Source organism: Colobus angolensis, unplaced genomic scaffold (assembly GCF_000951035.1).
Source record: "Colobus angolensis palliatus isolate OR3802 unplaced genomic scaffold, Cang.pa_1.0 Scaffold215, whole genome shotgun sequence".
NCBI classification, from domain to species: Eukaryota; Metazoa; Chordata; class Mammalia; order Primates; family Cercopithecidae; genus Colobus; species Colobus angolensis.
Genome location: NW_012115322.1, coordinates 2,119,255 through 2,141,115, shown reverse-complemented (window position 1 = coordinate 2,141,115; position 21,861 = coordinate 2,119,255).

The following is a 21,861-nucleotide window of genomic DNA, read 5'->3' as shown; positions in this document are numbered from 1 at the left end:
AAGGAGGAAGGAATGAAAGAAAGAAGGGAGAGAGGTAGAGAAAAGGAAGGAAAAGAAAAGAGAGGAGGGGAGAGAAAATGAGAGAAGGAAAAGGGGAAAGAAGGAGGGGAAAAAGTAGACATTTGTCAGCTGTGACTCCAGAACCAACTTGCTATTGTGACTTTAGGTGAAATAATTATCTTCCAAAACCTGCAGTTTCCCCCTGTATAAAATGAACACAATAATAGTACATATTGAATAGTGTCAGATGATTAAATGAGTAAAGTTAAATGCCTGACACATCTTAAAACCTAAACATAGGCTGGGCACAGTGGCTCACTCCTGTAATCCCAGCACATTGTAAGGCCGAGGTGGGTGGATCACTTGAGGCCAGGAGTTCAAGACCAGCCTGGCCAACATGGTAAAATCCTGTCTCTACTAAAAAATACAAAAATGAGCCAGGCATGGTGGTGTGTGCCTGTAATCCCAGCTACTCAGGAGGTTGAGGCAGGAGAATCGCTTGAAACCAGGAGGCGGAGGTTGCAGTGAGCCGAGACTGCACCACTGCACTCCAGCCTCAGTGACAGAGTAAGACCCTGTCTCAAAAAAAAAAAAAAAAAACCTAAGTATATGCTAATTATTAATATTATTGCCATTATAGAAAAACATTTTTTTCAGATGGAGTCTTGCTCTGACATTCAGGCTAGAGTGCAGTGGCATGATCTTGGCTTACTGCAACCTCCATCTCCTGGGTTCAAACGATTCTCCTGCCTCACCCGCCCAAGTAGCTGGGACTGCAGGTGGGCACCACCATGCCCGGCTACATTTTTATATTTTTAGTAGACAGGGTTTCACCATGTTTGTCAGGCTGGTCTCGAACTCCCGACCTCAGATGATCTGCCCACCTCAGCCTCCCAAAGTGCTGGGATTACAGGCGTGAGCCACCGTGCATGGCTGGAAATGTTTATTTTAAAACAAAACTGCAAACCTAGATTTGACATTTCCTCTCCAAGATGAATATACCTGTACAATTCTATTGATAATCAATCAGATTGCCTTAACCAAATAATAATATAAATCTTGTGAATGGACGTGCGTGTTTTATCCATGGTCTGCTTGAACAGCCCCATAGGTATACCATTAAGGATGGTGTTTCCTGGGCTTCATCCAGATTTCCTGGTTCAGAATCAGATGGGAGAAAGTAGAGATCCAAAACTCAACCTTCTTAAACCTATTTCTTAGGTGATATTATGCATGCCAAAGTTTGAGAAACTCTGAAACATCTTTGCCTAGAAAAAGTTTAAACAGAAATCTTTTCTGTAAATATGGTAGCACTGCTGCAGCAGATTCACAGTGAGTGCTGTTTATGAAAATGTCAGTAGACAGGGTGAATTCCACATAGACTTCTGTGAATTATTTACAGAATAACTAGTAGAGACTCAAGAGTTTTTATATAACCTTTCTGTATACCAAAATATCTTCTGAAATTACTGTGGAAGAATTTCAACAGTCATAGACCAACCACATATATCCGCAGGCACCACCACCCGTGACCACACACACACACACACACACACACACACACACTCTCTCTTTCTCTCTCTCTCTCTCTCTCATTCTTGACTGAGAATAGTAGCCTGGATGTGATCATTACCCCTGAAATCTTCACTGATTTCAGTGGGGGGTAAAAATCTAGCAGTCTAAATAAATTATCCTTCTTACTTTTACTCACTTTATATGAAATTAAACATACATTCTTCCAAAAAGTATATTGCTAAAAGGGAATTGTAGAATCAAAATTGCAAAGCTATATAGGACATTAAAAACACTTTGGTTGTTAGTCAATATTGTTCAGGGCTTATTACTCAGGTTCTGTAGCAAGACTGCCTTCCAAGTGCTGGCTCTGTTATTATTGGGTTTAGGCCCATGATCTCACTGTGCCTCAGTTTCTCAGCTGTACTGTGAGGACTACTTTACTCCCTATTTCACAGGTGTTGAAAGGATTAAATGAGTCACTATGTATAAGATGCTTAGAATTTTGCTGACAGATACTAAGTACTCAGAAAATGTTTATTATTATCAACTCTTCTTATTTAATTCAATGATCTCATCTTACAGCTAAGAGAGTTCACTGAGGACCAGAGACACAAACAATTTACCCAGGTCACATAGGAAAGCCAGGAGCAGGACCTGGATTGCAAATTCTAAGTTAAATATCTTTCCAAATGTGCCTTGCTGAATCCTTGGAAGATAATTCTCTTTTTGTTGATTTATATCTAAACCTCACCCATTGCCTTGAAATCTATAAGCCACCATATGAACAGTTAAAAATAACTTTACTTCCCAATGACACATCCAAAAACTATCACCACCATCATTTCTCTGTTCATGAACAAGATAATTTCCTCAATAATTTAATTCAGAAGGAATTTTTACAAGTCTCATATCTTTAGAGCTGTGAAAGCACATATTGATGTTATTGAAATATGGAAGCAGAAAATCAATGTGGAAAATGAATTGTGGTGTAGCCTTGCTGCGGCTCATAACTGTATTCTTTTCATGTATGCTAATTGCTTGATCACCTATTAGAGCTCAGGCCTAATTTTATTCATAGTTTTTCATCCTTCCTCTGGGAAATGTATGGATGGTTCTGGCACACATCTCCTTCTCTTTTGAAATCCCTACGACCAACAATCCATTTAATTATTTTTAGTAATGACTTTGGTGAATGCATTAGACATACTCTGATTTTGCAGCTCATTCTGGATTTGGTTGTTTTGCTATTGCTAAGTTAGAACATCATCCCCAGTGCTCTCTTTTGGCAGTGTTTTGGTAATGCCTGAAAGACACTTTGGGGATGCTCTGAGATGCATGTTAGTTTTCTTTCCCCATTCCAAAACAGTGTTTATGGCTTCAGGTCTATTTCTGCCTCTGGGTTACAACCTCAAGAGAACCAGAGGTTGACAATTTGGTCACATGGTGATGCAAACAGAAATGTTGTTTTAAGTATCCTTCTTCACCCTGACTTCTTCCATGTCCTTCATTTTGGTTCCTCCTATTTCAGTGACCCACCCAGGCCTTTCATGTCCTTAATGGATACAGTAACTCTTTCTTTACTTCCCAATACCCACAACAAGAAATTTTTCCTACCTCTATAAATTACTCCCTTAAGGTTATGATAGTAACTAAAGCTAATTATATATATTAATATTTAGAGCATTTAGAACAGTCCCTAGCATATAGTAAATGATATATAATATTTGGTAAATACAAATTAATAGCCAGGCACCATGGTGCACACCAGTAGTCCCAGCTGAGGAGCACAACAACTAAGGTGGGAGCATCACTTGAATCCAAGAATGTGAGGCCATTCCGGGCAATATGAGTTCCCATCTCTAAAAAAAAAATTTTTTAATTTAAAAAATTAAAAAAGAAAATGTTTTAAGGTAAATCTATTAAATAACTTATAAGTTCTTCCATAAAAGATGTGCTTGTTTCAAAACAAGGAGTTTTAATAACATAACCCAAAGATAACCCAAAGGGTAGGAATTTTTATACTAAGATCACAACGTAGAAATTTTGGTAATCCTAAAAATACATTTGATAGCAGCTACTTTTGTCAACTGTTTTAGTTCTGGGTTACATCCCCCAGAATGTGAGCAGAGACAATGGAGAAGTAACACTTCCCACTCTCTTCACTCTACCTTTCCACTGCCATAGACTCTCACATTTCTCTCACTTTAACAGAGCCTGACTATTGAAACCTTTTAACTCTTGCCCTTGCTCCATCACCGTTCTCTCATATATAGTTAGGTTGTCTTCCAGGAGCTCAGGTCTGGTTATACCGTGATGCTTGTCTACATGTGACATGGGCAAAAATGGTGATCAGATCTTGTATCTGAGAAGGTCGTAACTTTTCTACAAAGGGAGCCACAATCTCAATGATAGTCATCATATTAAAACACAGAATAATAATTTGCCCTCTTATTCTTATTTCTTAGGTGATTTTATATTTTGGATTATCTTATTTCCTCTTCTCCCTCATCTCAGCAGTAGAAATAGAAATATGTATAAAATGTTTTAGAAGCAGAATGAAGGAAAAAATTATTTCTACCTGTTTGGGTTCAAGATAGTTTTTAAATGGAAGAGATGTGAGTTGAGCCCTGAAGGAGGGGTCAGATTCTGTGAGTGCCAGATTGAGGACTTTCTAGGTAGGGGAAATTTCCAGTCTGTAAGTTTGATTTCAGGAAAGACTTGTGGTAGGCAGAATAATGACCAGCCCAAAGATATCTACATCCTAATCCTAAATCCTTGATCCAAGGTTTTAGCCCATGCAAGACTTCTGACTTACAGAACTATAATGACAATAAATTTATGTTATTTTATGTCACTCACTTTGTCACAATTTCTTGCCACATCAAAAGAAAACCAATAAAAATACTGTAATTTAACCATAATAAAAGTCATGTCCTCCTTGCAACACCCCTCAAGTAGGATTTATATCTGTGCAGAGAGAATAAGGAGGCAGGAGCAAAGGCATCCTTTTGTTTTGAGGTTTCCTCTGCTTTGTCCCAAGCACATTTTCCACTCAAGTTGAAGTTACTTGGGTAAACGATGTGCTTTCCTTTTCTTTGGCAAGAGGAAGGCTCTGCCAGGTGGATAGACTAATGTCTCTGAGTAATTTTCCAGCCACGAGCTTTACCCCCACTTACTGCAAGCTCTTCAGCTTGGAGGCCAAACCAACCCCAAGAGACCAGTTCAGAAGTCTACACTCCTTCATTCCTCTGGGCTCCCCAGCATGCACTGCTTTGCTGGTTTCTGACTCCCTCCTTCTTCTTGCGACTTGGGAAGTGTATATTCCCCACTCCTCACTCTTATCTGGGTTTCCAATCATTGCTTCAACTTAACTTCTGGAATGAAATTGGTCATAGCCTAGCTTCCCTTCAAACACCCAGCCGGAGATAAGAGATTGAGTGCAGGTAGTCACCCTAGGGAAAAGTCATGGGGGCTTAGGAAGAGTGAAACAGGAAGGTGAGAAAGGAAACTCAAGGGTGTATAGCAAGCTGATCGTCGCTGTGGACAACCGAGCCTCAATCCCCACTAACAACTAAGAGACAGAGGGAGCTGTCCCTACGGTTGTGCACGCCCAAGTTTGTGCAAGCTTCGAAATGGCTGCTTGGCCCCAGCAGATGTCCCATGAGGTGATAGGCTGCAAGCTGAAGAGTGGTCCAGCTGTGAGGGGATCCCAGTTGCACCCACTTGCAGCTGGTTGTCATAGCAGTGGCTGGAGTAAAGAAGAAGGCTGGCCTCTCATCATGAGAGGCAAGGCATTGAGACCCTGACACAGGTGGCCTCCAGCATTTTGATTGCCGGTCACTGACCTGTGTTGTCACCCAAACCTTCATTTTTCACATTGCCTGACTCACCCAGATCACATCCCAACCATGTTTCCAGTGCACCATCCTTGGCCTCAAGGCTTCCCGAGGGCCTTCTGTAAATATGGCTCTCAACTAGGCCCCACAAAACACAGGAGACACTGTCCCTGCTCATCACAACAAAATATATTGTCTGCTATGAAGTGCATGCTTATTCACAAAAACAGACTCACATCCTTCCAAGGCATCCACTTCCTCTAAACCAAGAAAAAGACAAATGCAGCCACCCTGCCATTGTCTCTCAATAAGAAAATGCAATAAACAGATAAAGAAAGCTTGGTACTTTTCAATGTGCCCTTTCACAGTATTCCATTTTTCTCTGTGTTTCTTTAGAGTGTCCTTAAAGAAAATTATAGATTTGGTAACTCTTTTGACACAAAAGACCAAAAAAGCCATAATGTTCTTGCTCAAAGCTGTTAGCTCCTTTGGGTCTTACTGAAACAAGCAAACAAGTCCAACTGAAGGATCAATTTTAACATTCTTTTTTTCTAAACATTCTTTGAAGCTAATATTTAAGGGTCTTAGCAGAGGCTAACAGCAGTAAATTGAGAGTTTATGTGAATTTGGTGATATGGAATTATTCAACTGATTAGCCCACCTGAGCTGAATTTCATGACCATCATCCTATTTGAAAAAGTCAGCTTTATTCCCTGTGTCCCCTCAGAGGGTTTCTCTGCAAATGCCTTAAGCAGCATCCTCCGGCACTGAAACAGTGGCTCCCTTGCAGCAGGCTGCTGCCATACACAGCTTTTGATCTAACGACTCATGCCAGACCATGTGCAAAGCTGCTATGCTAATTTCTTTCCTCTGAGCATTCTGTGTCCCCAGTGGCAGGCACCATACAACGTTCAGAAGCATTTTCTTTAACTGGTACATGAAGCTCAGAAGATTGCTGTTAATTGCATGGTACATATTGATTACCCTTGCTCCTGGAGTTCATAATTTTGCATATTGCAAGTCAAACTAGGCCTATCCTGACTTTTCACAAAGAACCAGCCTTTACATTTTTCAGTTCATTTTGCTTCCTTTCTTCCTGCTGTTCTCTCTCTCTTTCTCCTTTACCCTCTGCCTCCTCCCTTTCTTTCCTATCTTTATTTCTTCTTTCTTCCCTAACTCTCTTGCTTCTTTCCTTCCTTTCTTTCCTACTTTTATTTCTTCTTTCTCATTCTCTGCTACACACATACAGAAAACTCATAATGCTGTCTCCCTATTTCTCATTCACACATAAATGAAAAACTTCCTGGTGATTAAGACAATTCTATTTAAAAAGCAGACATCAGATTCATCTTATATTCTTAAATGTCATTTCTAAATGTCATCAAGCATTAAACTGGATTTTATTTTTAAATACATGTTTTTGAGAGAAGAACAAAGTATTATTTATCAATTAATTAGCTGCCTGGTATGTTCAAGAAAAGTGGTGGAACATTCACTAGTAAATCTATAAAGCAAAAATCCTTGGAGAAGCTCATGTGCCATGTAATTAGAGTTAATTAACACATTTGCTAATTGACTATTATTTAGCACTCCAGCTGCTGAGGAAAAATCCATAGGCCCATTAAATATTAATTAGCAAAAGTCTATTGTCTGATCCTGTCAGCTTCTGTACTGAGGAGATTTTACAAACACAGCTTTGTTAGGCTGGATACAGAGCAACACACAGTAGATAGCTACTGAGGAATAAGAAAATGAGAATCTCATAATAAGCACATAGTCCTGTATTTCTTTCAGTTACTTTTTCCTCATTCAGTTGATTGTATTACCGAAAGTACCAGAAATAGCATATTCATGTCGGTTTGCAGAGCTACCAACAACCTTGAAATTTATGTGGCTCCCATTGTATTAAATTCTTGGTATTTTCTGGGCAGCCTATGTGACATACCCTTTAAAAAACTAAAGGAAAGCTCACCTATTGCAGAAAAAAAAAATGCTCTCCATAGCTTTTTTAAAAGTCATCCAGTAGATCCAATGGTACCTTTATGGCTTTTAATAAACGTATTATTGAGAAATAATTCACATACCATACAATTCACCAATTTAAAGCATATAATGCTATGGCTTTGGGGATGTTATATTATTAACTTTTAAAATGTTTAAAAATTAATTTAATTTAAAATATATATAACAAAATCTGTCATTTTAGCCATTTTAAATGTATAATTCAGTGGCATTACTTACATTAATAATGTTGTACAACCTCTCCATACATTTTATTAGATTGACTTCAGTCTCCTTGTGACTTGTGACTAAGGCACAATCTAGGAAACCATCCACTGGCCCTTCCTACTCTAAAGAGCTGCCGCTCCATTTCCATGCAGCAAAAATGTATCACTGCTCAGTCGGCAGTACAGCAGTACGACCCTTGTGAAAATTGTTCTCTGATCAGAAACGACTGTCTGTAGCACTTATCCTGTTTTCTCCCTTCTTAGTTAACTCTGGCTGTAATGTTCACATTTGGCCAAGTAGTTGTTCTGAACAAGAGCCATGTGCCCTTTCTCCTGCCTCCCAGGTGAGAGTCCCTGGCAATCTCCAGTTTGGTCAAATTGCTTGAAGCATCTCCAGGTATCCCAAGATTTCATGTGACCTATACTTCTTTTTCTCCCTATTATCACACAAAGGTCACCTCATCATTTTTCCACAGGAGGCCTAGTATGACAACAATCACATCAGAGTCATCACAATGAATGTAATAATTTTATTTACTAGCAATGTAGCATCCATTTTCAGGAGTTCTGCAGAAGTTCCCCAGGTAATTAACTGCTTTCTTTCTTCCTTTAGCAATCCTGGAAATACCAAATACAGGGAACAGAAAAGCTTGCACTTTCCACAGAATTCTATTAATATGTTTGATTTTTATTAAAAGAAAACAAAACACCTTCCAACAGTATCAATTTTGTTGTTGTAATATGAAGCTGGAATAATAATAACTAAAAATTATTTTTAAATTGTGAAAGATTTCCGACAGGCACTAAGGCTAAGTGACTCATATTACATCTCATTTAATTCATAAGAGCCACAGTGGTTATAGATTATGATATAGCTGTTAGGAGGTTCAGTGTCACATGGATTCACACATTTTTGTGGGATTTTCTTTATCTATTGTACTCATAAATCATACCATCATTTTGTATCCCATAAATACATACAATCATAAGTGGTCAATTTACAATAATTTGTTTTCTGGTTCCTCTACTTAATATCTATGATCCTACAAAAGGTTTAGGAGGATGCCAGGAAAACACAGGGGGAAAACTGCACAAAATTGATCTGGGCAATGGTGTTTTGGAAAAAGTGCAGGCAGCAAAAACAAAAATAGACAAATAGGATTATATCAAACTAAAAAGCTTTCTATACAGAAAAAAAAAGTAACAGTTTGAAAAAACAACCTATAAATGGGGAGAAAACATTTGCAAGTCATACATCCAATAAGGGGTTAATATCCGAAATACAGAAAGAACTCAAACAACTCAATAGCAAGACAACCCAATTTTTAAAAATGAGCAAGAGACTTGAATAGACATTTCTAAAAAATACATATATACACAAATGATCAACAGATATAAAAGATGTTGAATACCTACTAATCTTTAAGGAAATGCAAATTAAAACCCACAATGAACTATTTATTACCTCACACCTGTCAGAATGACTATTATCAAAAAGACAAAAAAAAGAAAATTGTTGGTGAGAATGTGGAAAAAAAGGGAACCCTTGTACACTGTTAGTGGAAATGTAAATTAGTGCAATCATCATGGAAAATACTGGGAAGATTCTTTAAAAAACTAAAAACAGCACTGGCAATCCATCTTCTGGGTATTTACTTAAAAGACTTGAAATCAGTTTGTCCAAGAGATACGTTCACCCCATGTTCACTGCAGCACTATTCACAATAGCCAAGTTACAGAATCAATCTAAATGCTATCAACAGATGAAAGGAGAAAGAAAACATGGTAACACATAAACAATGGAATACTATCCAGCCTTAAAAATCACTCCACCGCACTCCAGCCTGTATGCCAGAGTGAGAGACCCTGTCTCAAAAAAAAAAAAAAAAGAAGACTATTCTGTCATTTGCAACTACAACATGGATGGAATTGGAGAATTTATGCTATGTGAAATAAGTCAAGCACAGAAACACAAATACCACATGTTCTCACTTATATGTGGAATGAGAAACAATTGAACTCAAAGAAGCAGAGAGTAGAATGGTGGTTACAGAGGCTGGGGGTTGGGAGAGAGGCAAATGGAGAAATGATGGTCAAAGGACACAGTCTCAGACAGGAGGAATACGTTTTTGTTTTGTTTTGTTTTAGATCTAATGCCCAGTTTGGTGAATATAGTTGATAATAGTGTATTATACATTTCAAAATTACTAACAGTATATTTCAAATGTTCTCACTACAAAACAATGATAGATATGAGATAACAGATATGTTCATTGACTGGATTTAATTATTCCACATTGTATTCCTAAGTCATAGCATCACTTTGGACCCCATAAAATATATAATCATAAAGGGTGGATTTATCATAATTTGTTTTAAAGTGATTGATATACCCATATTGAGAAATACAATGTTGAAAAACCAGGGCTCCATGTACCACAGATCATCTGTTGATTAGTAAATGAGACTTCTAGTGGATAGATGCAGCAATTACATTAGTTATGAAATGATGGCTAATATCTAGGTTTGCAAAAAAGTAATCAGGAAAAAAAAACAAACACTGCTGATTCTACCCTTGAGGTAAGACTAACCACAAATATAGGCAGAGTGAAAAATACCCAATCTAAGGTGAATTTTGGCATACCAGAAAGGACCACTGCCTAACCAGCACCCCTGTCCTCTCTCTGGTTTATGCATAAGATTTTACTTCAGAAAGTGTTATTATAATTCCCATGTAATTGTGAATACAATAAATAGCAAGGCAGCAAGAACATTTAAGATCCCAAATCCTACTATTTGAGTTGGAGGCAAGGAGGAAGGGAAAAGAATTGGAATATTAGAGAAAATTGTTTTGGGGATAGGGTTCATTCACCAGAGACCCCTCTCTTTAACTAACTATGATGCTCTGCAATGATTTCACATCTGGCTCAAGGTCTTCATGGAGATGTTAAACACAAGTATGCATTATTGTGTCTGAAGATGATGATACAAAGCAAAGTTTATTATTCAAAGTAATATATAATATGAAAATGTTTCTGCCTCCTAAAAAATTCATTTGGAATAAGCCTCAAAAAAAAAAAAAAAAACTAAACTAAAAATTGTGTTAGAGTTCAAATCAAAGGTTTGTGCCCAGAGGAAATATATCTTTACTACTAAGTAAGACTTACATCTCAAATCAGGATACCAAGCAGCAGTAGAAGGCAGGTGGGATATCTCCATGAACAGATTTTAGTCAAGAAACCTTATCCTGGGTGGAGGATCTGACAGCAGGAACTAACGGAGAAACTTCTGGTATCACTGTCACAACTACAATCTGTTGAATACAGCAATCACTTGACTGGAGAAATGGTTCATGTCGGCCACCAAGATGCAACGATGCAACAATGACCCATACCATATTCCACGCCTGAATTTCACAAGGCGTGACTCTGCTATCTGTTCATCTTCCCATCAGCCTAAATACTCTTGGACATCTGTTATTCAGTGGGGACACATTTCTTTGCCAGTATCAAATGGACCAGAAACAAATGATGACTTCCTTGTCCTTCCTCCTTTTCTTCCCTTCCCTGGAATCTAAAGGAGTAGATGGAAGAGGAAGAAACAGCAAAGTGCCTAATGCGACAGCTACATGCCACTGTCTCTAAATTCCATCTGTGAGGATTGGTTGATAATAGTGTATTGTACATTTGAAAATCACTAACAGAGTATATTTCAAATGTTCTCATCACAAAAAATAACAGGTATGAGATAATAGATATGTTAATTGACTCGATTTAATTATTCCACATTGTATTCACAAGTCATAGCATCACGTTGTACCCATATTAGGGAATACAATATTGAAAAATGAGGGCTCCATGTACCATAGATAATCTGATTAATTAGTAAATGAGTAAAAATGTACAATTATCACCATCCCTAACATGCACAATCATAATCCTGAGGAAAAGAAAGTTAGGGAGACATGAAAGTAGATTAAGTCTTATTCTCTCTATCCCCAACACAACGTTTGTTACATAACAACCTTGGGCAACTGCCACCAACAAAGAAAAAGAGCAAGTATAGAGATACGAGCCCTGCACGGTGGCTCATGCCTACAATCCCAGCATTTTGGGAGGCCGAGGCGGGTGGATCACCTGAGGTCAGGAGTTCGAGACCAGCCTAGCCAACATGGTGAAACCCCTTCTTTACTAAAAACACAAAAATTAACAGGGTGCGATGGTGCACACCTGTAATCCCAGCTACTTGGGAGGCCGAGGCAGGAGAATCACTTGAACCTGGGAGACAGAGATTGCAGTGAGCCGAGATCGTGACATTGCACTCCAGCCTGGGTGACAAAGCAAGACTCTGTCTCAAAAAAAAAGAAAGAAAAAATAGAGATATGGTTTTGGAAAGCACAGTACGGATAAAGAAATACAGATCCAGAGAATTGCCTCTTAAAAATCTGTTACCTTCTGTGACTCTACTTCAAACTAACAATAACATTAATTTATAAATGTAAATATTTTTCTATAACACACAGAATCTCTGGAGGACAAAATGTATTTCCCTGTTTCTGTATATTTAGTCACACAAAAAGCAATCATCATAGAACTGGTCTTAGGAACTCTCCTGGCCAGTAGAGAAAGGCAATGCTCCTCTCCCCATGTATCTATCAACAGTCATAGAATCACAATAGATGCTAGGAAGCCTTTTGAAACAAAGACTTAATGCTGTACACAATGGCTTTGGAGAGCTGCATAGCAGCCCCAAGAGACCCTGACAAAAAAAGAGATTGAAGGAGGAGCAATGGGAATGTCTGAAAGAGAATGCTCCAGGACGAAAGATGAAATCGCAGCGGGAACTAAACTCTTCAACAACCCAAGTAGTAGAGGATGATATTAAAAGACACTTCTAGGATAGCTTACACAGGCGCCTGTTCCACTTCAGCCATCCTGGAGTACCTGTTTATTGTGGCAGGCAGGGGCTCTGTGCGGTGAGAGATGGTCTCACTAAACGCTGAAGTGATTGTGAGCTCAGCCAGCTTTACGATGGTATTTCCCCCTCTTATTCCCTAGTGAGGGGAGCACAGAAGAGTGTTCTCCTTCTTTCCTCACTGGATTCCTGAGGCTGCACACTGACCATGCAGCTCCAAAGGCATCGAGACAACAGCTCTGGCAACAGAAGCAAATGCCAGCTTAGACCTCATGGCTCTGTTGGGCTTGGATGGAACAAAGTGTCCGAGTGGCCTTCCATGGCAATTAGTGAGGGCAAAGCTCATCTTTGGACTGTTACCACCTGTGTTTACTCCAAGAAGTGCTTGGGGAGGATTCTCTGCAAAAGACTAAACTCCCACAGCTAGACAGGTGGAAGTTGGAAGCCACCTGTAGTCAGGCATTTCTATGCATTTATACTCACCAGGCAATAAAACCAGAGACACAAGAATGGAATAACAAAAGTCTAAGAGAACTGCCTGATAGATTCCATGTTATTTTTAGTGACTCCACCTAGAATCAACAAAGTGGCAAGAATGTATTCAGAAATGCTCAAATGTGTAAAAAGCCCTTTAAACTTACTGATGTCTAATTTATACTCCAAAGGCCAGTTGTTGCTTAGGTTTTGGCCTCATGCTTATCATCATGTGTGAGTTTACGTTCTGTAAACAAGCATTTTTTTGTTACTTGAAAAGTTTAATGCCAAATGGCTTGGCATTATTTTATTCATTAAGCTTCCTTTTTCCATTTGAAGTCTGAGTGTATGCAGGGATACAGTTACTATTGTTGCCGTAATCTTTTATTCAAATAATCAGATAAATATTTCAAATGATACAGCGTGATAAAGGAAGCACTTCATTACCTTCAGGCTGAAGATTCCCACAGTGATAAAAGGAAGAGGAAAAAAATGTGAAATGTGCTGCTGTTGAAAATCTAACACAACCTCAAATGACTGGGCAGCTCTATAGCAAAGAGCCATTCTCACCCCTCATCATAGAAACGGTCATTAATGTTTAATACCTGCTGGAAGAGAGAGTGGCTTTGTGAGCTGTGGGCTGGGAGACTGGTACTGTCTTCTTTCCAGATATTTACGAAGCTTCGGGGCTAACGTAACATTTCCATTCCACTTGCTGCACTCCTCTCTATAGCTGATTCCTTAAAGGCAGAGGAACAGGTTGCTTTTCCCATCTGCTCCAAACCTCTGATCTCCAGGCTTGGCAAATTAGTTTTCAGATAAATAAAAAATATTTTGATAGTAAATCCTTGTTTATAATATCTCCCCGGGGAGGGAGTAATCAGTGTAGAATATCAGGCAGGCCATCAGTGTAACCACAATTTGAGTATTGCAATCTGGTCGAACATAATTTCTTGCCTTTGTTGTTGAGTATTTTCTATTTCTCTGTCTTTTGTTCTTTTCTTCAAAATTCCACCACCCAAATAATAATATTTTAGAGGGTTAATCATCATAAGGTAATCATAACCATTGGAAAAAAATATGATTTTGGCTTTTTTCTCACTTGTATAAGAAAATGAGTCTGAATTCATACACCAACAGTGTTATTCTTTGCAGTACTATAAAAACATGCAGTCTCTATATATTTCGATGACTGTATCTTTGTGACTGTTATATAAATATGTACACAATATTGTGCAAATACAAAAATTAGACCTCTTCATTTCTATTAAAAAATGAATAACTAGCATACGACTAAAGAATTATTTAGAATCATCCTAAACCAATTGATGTATTCATGTAATTTTCAAAAGAGGGGTTGTAGTAATGTTGACTTAGCTCTGACTATAATTAAACAAACTAAACCAATAAACTGTTCCCAATGCACTAGAAACTCTTTTACATTTCAGAGACTTTTGCTTTCAGAATTTTGGAAGGCAGATAAAGGCTGCTATAAAAGATACTACTTGCACAGAGATTCACAGTGGACAGGAGTTTATGTACCAGTGAGCAAAAACATAGGCAATAAAAAAGGGGAAAAGATGCCAATAAATCAATCAATGAAATAAATGGCATTACTGAGAAGAGGAAGTATAGTATTCTCCCCTTACCCCCACCTGAGCCCCAGTCACTCTTTTCCCTTAAAGCAATACTGAAGGCATGAACTGCAGATTCCTTTAAAAAAAAAGACAAAAAAAAGAAATCCAGGGAATTCTAGAACTAGCAGAGAGTATATCCTGAATGGTGGAGTTGCTGAGAAGAATTTATATTGCTGCCTACAACTGAAATCAGGAAAGGAGACTCACGGAACTTTCCCACAAGTCACTGTTGTCAGTGAGAGGAATATCCAGAAATTAGATTCTGTGTAGAATTGGAAATATTGGCCTCTTATAAAGATACTGACCTAATAAATATGTTCATTAAAAATGTTAACAATTTATATTTAGGTAGTCTGTGATTTAAAGGTTTTTTTGTTTTGTTTTGTTTTCAACAAAAACAAAATCTTGCTCATGTTTTAAATTTTCCATTGAGTGCTTGGGGAGAAAATAAATCATCAAAAACCAGTCCATTAAAGTAATTACCCAAAGAATTCCTTGAGAAAACAATAGCAGCACCAACAAAGAAGAATTGACATAGGTAATATATGAAAAAGGGATATTTTTAATCTACCTATTAGTAACAGAATGCATATAGGATGGAATAAGTAGAATGAAATTGAAGGGTAGCAGAATATGCCATCCCAAAATAGGCCATTTATTTGGCATAAGGATTATTTCAAGCCAAAGGTAAGATACAGAAACAAGAAAGGAAGAAACAGATACAAGAAAAGCTCTCTCCTCTCCCCCATCTGCCTACAGGCAGGGCATAAATTTGCAAAGGTACCTTTCCCCTCTCTTCCAGGAAGGACAGAAGTTAACATATCTGAGACCATGTCTAGACCCTCACCAGCCCTGATACCACACCAGAAAAGTCTACATCACAAACTTCACTAACTAGCCTTATCTACCATTATCCCCATATATCCCCATATATATGCCATTCCATGAACTATGTCCTAGAAGCTCAAGGTTCTTTTCCTTATTTTTGTCACTTCCCTACAATTTTATCATTTTTTAAAGATGATATATCAGGTCAAATTCTCACCACCCCTTCGAGTTACTCATCATTGAATACACCCGTGTGTGTGTGCACTATGCACACATTAATAAGTTTCTGTTTGTTCTTCTCTTGCTAATCTGTCTTTTCTCAGTCTAATTTATAGGGTCCCAGTAAATGAATCTTAAGTGAACAGCAGAAAAAAATATAAAATAAAAATGAATTTTTTTCTCCCCTACAGGATAAAAGGGCTGAATGACAGAGCAGCCATTTTGGAGAATGGAGCTGCTGGAAAAAGGAAAATAAAGGAAGGAATGCACATGGGAATTGATTCAGAATACAAGTCCTCAGAATCAGGTTGCTGATTTGAAATGGAGGTCAAGATGAGAAGACCAAATATCTTCTAGGACTTTTGTATATTATTTACATGGCTCTTATGGCCTTATTTCTATCACTCTTGTTGGAAAGTAACATTTCTGCAGAGTTCCTAGGTAGCTATGCGGGTATGTATAAGACAACATATTATTAAATAGCAACATAAAAGACAGCATATTAAATGTCCCTTTTTTCCAAGTGTCTGAGTAGCTTGCATTTATTTATAACTGAAAGCTACTTTTCTTGGCTAAATGAGATGGATACTGAAAAACGTAGTAATTTTAGGTCATTAAAATAACCCTAGTGAGCCCTTTGATTAGAAGTTTGCCAGGATTGAGGGTGATTCTCTTTTTAGGGCTTAGCTTTATTTCATTTCTCTGAAAATAACCAATAAACATGTATGAAGCCACATAAGTAAAGGTTATTTATCAAAAATACTGTATGTAGTAGTAAAAATTGGAAATAATCCAACTTCCCATCAATAGGGAGCTGGTTAAATAAATTACCATACGTCTATAATGTGAAATTCTATGCAGATGTAAGAAAGAATGACAAAGCTTTTGATGTACTGATAAAGATCTCCAAGATACATCATTAAGCAAAAATAGCAAAATAGAGAACAATCCATAATATGCTATACATTGTGTGAGAAAGAGAGAAAACAACAATATATGCATGCATTTACATGGTTGTGCCTAAAGGAATTCTGGAAGGATACTCATAATTACTAATAGGGTTACCCACTGGTACAGAGGAAAATGGGGCCGATGAGCTGATGAAGGTAAAGGTGGGAGCAAAACTTTTTCCTGCATACCATTTTGTACTGCATATTTAATCACGCAGGAGTATTCCCTATTCAAACATTGAAAATAAATAAGATGAAATAAAAATGAGATATAAGCTTCAATACACAAAGACTGCGTTTTAAATGTTTGTTGTTGCTGCTTTATGGTTGCTTTATAACTAAGAATATAACCATTTAGTTATTGCTTCCAGCCCTCTTTTTGGTACGATGTACTGCTTTCAAATGGCCATTCACATTCTGGGGGTAGACACAGGAAGTTTCTTCCATAAACTGATGACTGTTGCAACGAGTGAAAGTTTTCTGACCTTAGTAATAACCTCGCTTGCAACAGAAAAAATTGGCCATGGTGAGGCCCAACTGTAACTCCACTCAGTCATTGCAGGAGGTGTACTGGGAAGATCCTCCCTGCTCTTGAGTAGCAGCTTAGAGCACAGGTGGCTCCCTCTTCCAAGGGAAACCCTCAAAGCAACTTTGTAGGTGTTACATGTTTCATTTGTTGTTATGTGTGACATATATTGCTTATGGAAAGGGCTGCATATATTTATGGTGACTTATTTGTCATAGGTTTCTTAATTTTATTTTTTTTAAAGGAGAAAAAAAAATTCATGATCGATCAGCTAGAGTTATAGTAGCATTTTAGACCTTTGGTGGGAATTTGGTCAAAGTCTTTTACAATATCACTTTACGATCTCTGGTGCTTTCTTCCCAACTTTTCTCCTTAGAGATCTTTGTTCATACTTTTTTTTATTTTGAGACAGTGTCTTGTTCTGTCACCCAGGCTGGAGTGCAATGGCGTGATCTCAGCTCACTGCAACCTCTGCCTCCCCTGCTCAAGCAATCCTCCCACCTCAGCCACCCATGTTCATACATTTTAAACAGAAATTATTTTGAAAAGTGCAAACTCTTCACTTATCCTTAAAAAGTAATTCGAATCTTATTACTAGGATAGTAATCTTCCATGGTGTTTATTTGGCATCCATCTACTTTTATAATATATAAATTTGCCTATTGAGTGGCCTCTTTCCTTTGTCAACATTGATCTAGCTGGCAACTTTCAGGACCTTATAATTTAAATTGCAAAGGCTGGTTTCAAGGCTATTCCAGATGTATGGTGTAAGAAAACGAAGCAGAACTTATGGTATGCTATGTAAGGCAATTAGTTTGCTTTCATTGCAAGTAACAGAAAACCCAGCTAAATTAGTTTAAGTAATAAAGCAAGTATATGGATTTACTTAAATACAGATTACAACTGTAGTGTATGTAGGTTTGTGACATCATCAGAGTTCCATATATCTTTGTGTATAATTTGACTCTGCTTTCTTCTTACATCAGCTTTATTATTTGGCTGACTTAAAGTGGCAAAAATGGCAGCAGCAATTTCCAGCATCATGTCCAACACCTTACCATTTGGGCCAAATTGTGCTGCAGAAAAACAACTCCCACATCTCAATGGCTTATACCAACGAAAAAATTAATTTCAATTCACTGTGCATTTCCATTATAGGTCAACTCTGGCTCTGTTTCACACAGTCTTTTTTCTAGGACTCAAGCTAATGGAGAATCCCCTACCTGAGTCATTGCTAGTGTTACGGCTTAGGAGAAAGATGAACATGGATGGAGGTAATACATGATGGTTTTTAAAACTCCTACTCACACGTGGCATATATCACTTCCTTATACAAGTCATTGACCAAAGTAAGTCACACAGACAAGTCTGAAATCAACTCCTACACTATTCAACTGAGCAGGAAGCACCTTTGCCTTAGCATTCCAAAGTAAGTCTTAATACTCATACTGATTGGATTTACTAAATTTCCATGCTAAATTGTTAAATTAATTGTTGTGGCCAGAGGAACAGAAGGCTCTGATTGATTTAGCCTGAATCACAACATTCACCTTTGATATTGGGATTAAATTTAGCTTCTTTGTTCCCACAAGGATGACCCAAAGAAAACTGAAGGTCTTTGGGGCAAGACAGAAGAAAAGGTTGCTGAGAATAAAACCCAACATCTAGTATAATGTACACTATATGTTTAACAGTGTTTACATCAAAATTTTTGAGAGGCAAACTAATGATTGTTAAAAATTTAAACAAAGGAGAATTATATAATGCCACCTCTCCAAATTTGAAGCTATTATAAAACTGCATGCTTTCTTTTAGCAACAACAACATCAAAATTCAAATACCTTAAATGGTGCTTCAGTTGCTCCTTCTTAACCTAAGAACTGTTCCTTCTTAACCTAAGAACTGCTCCTTCTTAACCTAAGAACTATGTCTTAACCTAAGAACTTAACCTAACAACTGTGTTGATAATGACATTTTGTGAAAGGGAAGATACAAAACTCACCTCACATTCTCTTTAAAACTGAAACTGGGGACAAGTAAGTGGAGGAATTGAGAGACTTATTTATCACTGATAACACACATACTCATACAAAATGGAAATACATAAACTGTTAACATATTCTTATATATGATTCACTATGCAACGTCTAGAGAGTGTTATATGTCAATTATACCATGTATATGATTTCGTCTTAAGCAAAGCCTATTCATCTGCAATTAATATTTTATAGTTAGTGCTTAAAGATTGTTAAATAAAGTGTAGAACCTTAAGGCTTCAGAATGATTTGTCAGTTAATTATACACAGATGTTTAACTTTGCCAAGGAGCTGGATTGATGTGATTTTATCTTAGTTGCTATTTTTAAATTGACCCATATAGTGTGTGTATGTACACACACACACAGAGATATATATGAATCAATGATTCTTATATTCTCTTTGTGACAGATGAAGCTATTCAGCCCCGACACCAACTCAAGTCAAGGTACAAATAGGCATCAAAGTCCAAGGACAAATAATTAAAGATTCATTCACTCTATGATCTGTAATCCTGGTTGTATAAAAGTTAGTCTACCCATCCCCCACCTAGCTGAGTATTCCCAAAGAAAAGTCTTACTTAGGACTAGGTATGGTAGGTTAAAATGTGAATATCAAAGCAAATGAATTGCAATGTCAGTTATATAATAAGGGCCCTGTCACCTTGAGAGCTTCTCTTCCCACGTGAACACAAAGCAGTAATCAGCAGCTTTGGTAGCTGTGGCAACCACACCGCCAAGCCTGAAAAGCAAATGTTCTCTGTGCAGGTTTTGTGCCCCTCTGGCGCTTTGTAGATTCTGCTAATGTTAAAGCCTCCAGATTCTCCACTTGCTGAATTCATCCAGCAGGGAAAATTAGAGCTGTGATCAGGAAACAAAAGGAGGCTTGCTTTGTGTATGATAAAAGTAGGGAAACACCCTTCAGTTAAAGCAGAAATGCTCTTAATGGCCATCTACAACAGCATCACAAATAGTAGCAAATATTTATCATGCATATTGTTTGATTAAATTCTAAGAATACAGGGCCAGTTTACTAAGGTTAACCAACCACTGCATTAGTAGCTCCTAAAGCTTACAAATTTAGGATAAATATCAAAACATCTATATGTTATATAGAACCAGAATTGTATGCCATGGCAAAGAGTATTTATTGGACATGTGTTGAATATTATAATCAAGGAGCCTAGCATCAAATTCCAAATAAACCTATAGTAATTGTTTTGTTCAACAGAACATTGTGTTTATAAATAAACAGTTTTTCATTTACTTTTATCTTTTATATATTTTTAAATTTTTAAATCTTTTCTGTTTCTAGAAAAATAAGAAAGAGTATAAGACAAAGTAAAAAGGAAATACTCTTCCTGTCTAAGGGGTGCATCTAGATTTGTCAAAAATTTACAGTTTACTTACCTCACTACAGCTCAGGAAAGCAAAAAAGGCACTTGCCTCAGTCCCTATGACACATGCATGTACATGAGGTTTCCATTTCCATGTAGCTGCAGCTTCTCTTCTTCCCTACTGCCAGAATCCCTAGATTTGGGAAAGCAGTGACATGAAAGTCTTCAAATTATATTTCCCAACTTCCCTCACAGGAAATGGTGGCCCCACATTGGACAGCTCTTAAAAATACAGGGAAATATACGAAGAAATCTAGATGATCTCGGGGATGGTGATGACTTTTTGGATATGACATGAAAGAAAGAATTGATGAGTTGGACTTTATTAAAATTAAAAACATTCTGCTCTGTGAAAGACAATGTCAAGAGAATGAGAAGGCAAGCCACATATTGGGAGAAAATATTTGGAAAAGAAACCTAATAAAAGACCGTTATACAACAAATCTTGAGATGCAAAAAATTACCTGATGAGAAAATGGACCAAAGATTTTAACAAACAACTGACTCAAGAAGATACACAGATGACAAATAAGCATATGACAAGATGCTCCACATCATATGTTATCAGGGAAAGGCAAATTAAAACAATGATGATATACTACTACATGCCTATTGGAATGGCCAAAATCTGGAACACTAATAACGCCAAATGCTGGTGAAGACATGGAACAACAAAATTCCATTTCTGGTAGAATATAAAGTGGTATAGCCACATTGGAAGACAGTTTGGCAGTTTTTTACCAAACTAAACATACTCACCATATGAGCTAGCAATCATATTCCTTGGTATTTATCCAATGGAGTGGAAAACTGAAGTCTACACAAAAACAAGCACATTGATGTTTATTTATAATTGCTAAAACTTGAAAGCAACTAAGATAATCTTAGGTTTTACAAAAGTAGATAAATCAATAAATAAACTGTGGTATGTCCAGACAATGGAGTATTATTCTGTGCTAAAAAGAAATGAGATATCAAGCCATAAAAAGACATGCAGGAATCTTAAATGTTTATTATTAAGTGAAAGCAATCAGAAAAGGCTGTATAACTGTAACTATATGACATTTTTGACAAAGCAAAACTATAGAGACAGTAAAAAGATCAGTGTTGCTAGGATTGTGGGGAGGGAGGGATGAATAGCCAGAGCATAAAAGATTTCCAGGAGAATCATACTCCTTATGATTTTATAATGGTGGATCTATGTCAGTATACATTAGTCCAAACCCATAGAATGTACACCACGAAGACTGAGCCCTAATGTAAACTATGGACTTTGGGTGATAACAATAGTTAACGTAGGTC